The sequence below is a fragment of the Emys orbicularis genome, chromosome 7, assembly GCF_028017835.1.
Source record: "Emys orbicularis isolate rEmyOrb1 chromosome 7, rEmyOrb1.hap1, whole genome shotgun sequence".
Lineage (NCBI taxonomy): Eukaryota > Metazoa > Chordata > Testudines > Emydidae > Emys > Emys orbicularis.
In genome coordinates this window covers 24,561,779-24,567,454 of record NC_088689.1, presented here as the reverse complement: position 1 = coordinate 24,567,454, position 5,676 = coordinate 24,561,779, and the positions used below count along the sequence as shown (strand labels likewise).

The window sequence follows — 5,676 nt, the reverse complement described above, 5'->3', positions numbered from 1 at the left end:
ACAATGCTTCAACATTTGTGTGAAGAACCTACTTAATTGGAGCACTTCAAAAAAATACAGTTTAAATACATATATGGTCCTCACAACCTTATGTAGAACTTCTAATGGATTATTTATTATTTCTGTTACAACAGTGCCCTGATGGGTCCCAGTCACAACCAGGGCTCTGTTGTGCTAGGCAGAGAGTAATCATAAGACCAATAGCTGCTATTACCATACAGAGACCCATGACTTCAGTGGGGATCCACCCATATAAAGCCAGTGCAGGATTAGGGCCAACAGGCATCACAGCAGAAATAGCTTTTGAGAAAGAATTTGAAAAAAAGGCTAAGAACTTTCACTTGCAAAGGGCAGTGTGAACAAAAGTGCAGTATCATTTGTGGGAGGAGCAGGCAAGCTGGCTCTACTACAAATGATGTTATTTCAATATTACATTTAGAAATGACCAAAATGAGGCTTTCACTCTAAATGGAGGCTTTCATACCAAACTCTTTCTACACCTCACCTTTTAAAAAGACACTCTCATTTTCTGTTAGATATCAGAGTGCAAAACATTCAGTTGTTACTCTGTTTCAGCCTCAGGAGCTAATTCCCCACTGAAAAAATATTGACATTTACCCCAGAAATAGCTACTTTCATATGTATTGTATATAAACTCTGCAGGAGTGTAAGTAGTGGTATAAGTTGCATATCAGCTGGTCAGAAAACAGATGCAAGTGGGTATAAGTGATAAAGTAGCGTAACAGTGACTTGACATTCATGTTCACACAAAACAAGTGTAATTTACCCATTGAAAGGAGTGGAATTAGTGTTGTAAACAGCAAAAGCAAATAACAGAAAGGATGTAAGAGAAGGTAAGAAAGCCTGTTTTATATTACAGCCTCCAGTCATTTGCTTTTCCCTGTTATGCACAGGTATATATACCAGTTTTGGCAAGGATGATCAGATTGAAAAGGGACATGCCATCACTGGTCTGGGTTCTGGCACTGGTGTAAAAGTAAAGTTATGATATTAGAAATGTTCTTTTTTCTTTTCTTCTTTCTTATGGCTTTCTTTGTTTTTGTATATCAAAGGTCATACACTTTACACTGTTCTGCACAGAGATTTTGGAATTGTTAGTTCCCCTACTTTCCAGAGGGAGTTCATCCATTAGATCTCCATGTTAGAACAAATCTAAAAAGCCATTAATCAGTCCTAGTCCACTACTATCTCTGCTCACCCCTCGTGGCAAAGCAAAAAAAAAAAATGCTTTTTATTCTTTCTTATCATAAGAAAATGACATTTTTCTGTGCTCTTTTTTCCCTATTAATAAAACTGAATAAAGTTTAACAATGGGGAGGAGGGAACATGTCTGTGTATAGACAACTTTGCCAACTTTCTGAGAGGAAGCGTCTGTACATCAATGCAACACCAGGGGAACTGCAATTGATTCACTAACAGGTTAAATGGATTTTATGTACCTATTCAATGCGTTAAATACCCTGGCAACTCATAAAGACATGTCTCCTTCTGGGATATAGTCCCATCCTAAAGAAATACACTTACACCCGTAAAAACATTTTACAGTGTTTTAAGTGGAAATGTGTGTGGCTGCAAGATAAGATAACAGGAAGTTTGTTTTACCACTGGCATGAGCATAGAATCTTTTGCCCTTTTTACCAGGCCTTTTTCTCTGCCTTGCCTGCTCCACTTTCTCTCAGTCCTCATTTCTTTTTTCACCTCCACCATCCCCCCTTTCCTCCTCCCTTCTCTCCTAGTCTGCTCTCATGAACTCTACCCATCTTGCTTTCTTACTGCCTCCTGCCTTTTCTTTTGTTCTGCACTCACTTGTGTCCTTTCCTTTTCCTCCTCTTCCTCAATGATGATGATCTCTGTCCTAACCCTCAACCTGACATATACTTGTGCTCTCCTCCTACTCTATAACACACTCTTCCACACTTAACTAATTTGCTCCCCATCTCATTATTCTGTCTTCCAACCAATCAGCAGCTTTGACTCTCTCCTCACTATTACTGACTGCTTCTGCCACACTGTGCTGCTACCTCAAAAGAACGTTGTTATGTGCCTTACATAGATACACAGGGACATCAGGGAAAGTAAGATACCCCTTTACTCTAGCCTACATACAAGAGACACAGCAGGCTTTGGGGGCTGCTACTCAAACCTGAGCAGCAGGATGAGGAGAATGTAGCGAGTGGTGGGGAAACGAGCAGAGTCTTGTTACCGCCCTAACACTCTGGCCAGCGTGGAGAGGGAAGTAATAAATTACCAGTACCAGATTACTTACCCCTTGCAGTAATCGATTTTTTTCTGGGCTGGTCCTAGCTAAAGCTGTGCAAATAACTTATTTTTTGGTTCTTTGACAGTTCTGACATTCTAAAAAAAAAAAAAAAATTGGTTCAACCGGAAACAAAATATTTTGGGGAATGTTCAGTAAATCCAGAAAGTCAGAAAAAATTGTTTCAGATCAAACAAAGTGTTCCAATTGGGGTATTTTGAATAAAAGTAAAAGAAATGAAGGATTAAATTCACAAAAAACATAGTGTGATGGTGATGCCTCCTTTATGGCCAACAGCCCAGTTAGATCTTTTTTGCTTTTAAGTTTCAGCCAAAACAATATGTCAAAATCAACATGAATTCGCAAAATGTTTTGGTCAACCTGAATTTGCATTTTACAGGGGGGGAAAAGTATCCAAAAAATTTCGCTTAGGCCTAGTCCTGAGGAAGTGCAATTTCACACTGCCTTTTACTCAGAGGGTAAAATCTTGGCTTCATTAAAGCCAGTGGCAAAATGCCCAATCTTGCGTTCGTGTTTAACAATAAAACAGTAAAAACAAGAAATTTGATTCAATTTTTGTGCTTTCTTTGTAACTATTTTTAAGACACTCCTTTTTGGGTTGTAGGAGGTTTGGGAAATGGTTAGTTTTTCCTGCCTTTCATTTGCTCTGAGTATAATTGGGCACACATACAATATATTCACGGGCATGCATTTAACCATAGCAGTTGGTGGTGGTGGGTTTTTTTTTTTTTTTTTTTTTTTTTGCCGCATCTGTATGTTCAGGCATGATTGCAAAATGTTTTGTAGAACAAAGGCCACCCGCAGGTTAGGCCCTGCAGGAATGGGATGTGGGTGACTGAATGCAAGCCCATCAGTGTGGTCTGGAGATCAGTTGCTCCGGACACGTGGCAGAGCTATAAAAGAAGTTTTAATGATTTCATACAATTTCAGGATCAGGAAGGACGGTCAACAATATGGCCCGTTACAGAGGAACAGGTGCTGTGGTACATGGTGTGGTTGGCAACCCATTAACTGGTATCCTCCACAATCTCGAATTGCCTTTCTGCCATTACATTCGTCAGTAGGCTAAATGGTGATCCAGATCCTTGCAGTGGTTTTTTAGTTTGAAGGTTTTGGCGGGGTGGTCGAGTACCAGTGGCCCCAGGGAGGATTCCCATCGTCCCATTACAGTTTACATGCTCAGGGATCTTGCACAGATTCTTGGTGCCATATGTCATAGTGGACAGGAGGTGGCCTTGTTCAGGGCAGCTTTCTTGATAGCATTTTTTGGTGCTTTCAGGATCAGCGAGCTAGTACCTGGGTCCATTAGGGACTCTATGAGAAGGGCTGTGGAACTACGTGATATACAATGGCATGAGCATTCAGTCATATTACATTTGCGAAGGTCAAAGATGGATCAAGTCGGCCAAGGTGAATTTGTTATCCTCCGGGAGGGTGGTGAGCCTGGGGTCTGCCCTGTTTAGGCTTTGAAGGCCTACATGGCAATATGGCGAAACGGGGAAGGCCCCCTTTTTATGCATGGTGACGGGAGTCCCCTCACAACATATCAATTTGTTACCGTGTTGCGATGGGGGCTGACGAGGTTGGGGCTACCAGCCCCTGAATTTGGTTCCCACTCATTCAGAATTGGGGCAGCAATGGCAGCAGCACACCTAGGTATGGGAGCAGAGGCTATTCAGGCAATCGAGTGTTGGCATTTGGGCACATACCGAACATATGTAAGACTTCAGGTGGTAAGTCAGCATTAATTTGTTGTAATCTCATTACAGATGTTGGGTGATCGGCCATGCAGACAGTGGTGTGGATCTGCGGGCACAGCATTGTCTTTTGGGTGCATAGGCATGCATCCAAGTTGCCCGAGGTTTTGCAGCTGGGCTTCGGTGGTAAAGCAGTACTCAGTTGGCATGCAAAGAGAGGCATGTTATGGGATCAACTGATACCATTGCTGTATGCTGTGTGGGCCCATCAGTAGCCACAAGATAGAATTGTGGTACACCTTGGGGGAAATGATTTAGAAATGCTTAAAGGGATGGAACTAATGTTCAGAGCAAGGAGGCACTTGAGGCTGATCCTTAAAATTTTTCTGGGAGTTAACATTGTATGGTCAGACATGCTTCAGCACAGGGTCTGGTGGGAAGCCATGAGCCCCCCCCCCCCCCTCCAGGGTAGACAAGGTAAGGAGGTGACCAAATTCCTTGGGACCCTAGGAGGGGCAGTATTTTCACATCCTGGCATAGTATATGGGGCACCAGAGTTGTTTCGGGAGGATGGGGTTCACCTGTCAGACTTAGGTGCTGTCATGTTTTTAACTGATATAAAAGAGGGCATTAGGAGATGTCTGGGAACCCGAATGGGTTTGGGGAGGAGGCAGCCAAGCTAATGGCTGGCGCCTCCTTGTGGAGGATGTCCAGTGCAGGTAACTCCATAGGAAAGATATACAGTGACTGGATAAATGGCTTGGAAAATTACTTAAAAAGAGGTGTTTGGTAAAGGAGCAAACAGGGGCGGCTGGGGACTCCTATGATTGGTACGGCAGGGAACCAACCCCCATTATTATAGCCCACCTTAACCCTCCTACAGGGGAGGGGGGAATGGTAAGGTCCCGACAATGGATTTGCTGGAGGGACCTGGATGGAAAAAGAGGGAGAGCTGGTAAAAGCCACCTGGTAATTATGGAATAAACATGGGGTTACCTGAACTGTACACTTTTATCTGCTGGGTAGTTCCAGACATCTAATAATAAAGTTGCAGTCTGATTAAACCTATGTCAAATGTCTCCTGTCCTCCTTTCGGTATCGCCAGACAATGAGAACGTGCTAGCCACATTAGGGCACCATTTGGATTCTGCTTTGATGTGCTGTCTTCTGGCTCTTCTACACACAGGGATCCCTAAAGATATAAGGGTTTTTCATAAGTATGTAAGGCATGAACATAAAGTTAATATGCAAAATTTACATTGAGCTTTATAGGCAATAGGTTTATTGTTGCGCTTGTACTGACTGTCATTGATATTGTATTCCATCTTCCAATTCATCATCATCATCATCTTACTGTAGCAAGTGATGCTTCATTACATTGTCCACAACAAAACAGAGGAACAACAGATACAAGAGAAAGGAAGCTCTCTCTGCTCCTTTATTCACCTGTTCTCAGCATCATAACAACATCCCCCATAGATGGAAGAAAAACAGATCTATTTTCTGACCTCTGTAAGGTCTGTCACTTTACGTTGTCCTGTTCAAAGAGTACTTTTGCTATTGTATGCTAGCTATGTTTAGGCTTTTTATTGTCCAACACAGCCCCACAACCAGTATCCCAATAGTAAGTCAGGATGTCTAAATACTCAAAATACTGACACTACTTGCCCGTCATTACAG

At 42.4% G+C, this 5,676-nt stretch overlaps 1 long non-coding RNA gene across 1 annotated transcript; it reads left to right on the top strand.

Annotated features, from left to right (window-relative positions):
- Window positions 1-758: 758 nt before the first annotated feature.
- Window positions 759-5,063, top strand: LOC135880913 (uncharacterized). The gene is made up of 2 exons (XR_010561527.1): window positions 759-854; window positions 4,069-5,063. It is a non-coding gene; the product is annotated as an uncharacterized LOC135880913 (long non-coding RNA).
- Window positions 5,064-5,676: the final 613 nt, after the last annotated feature.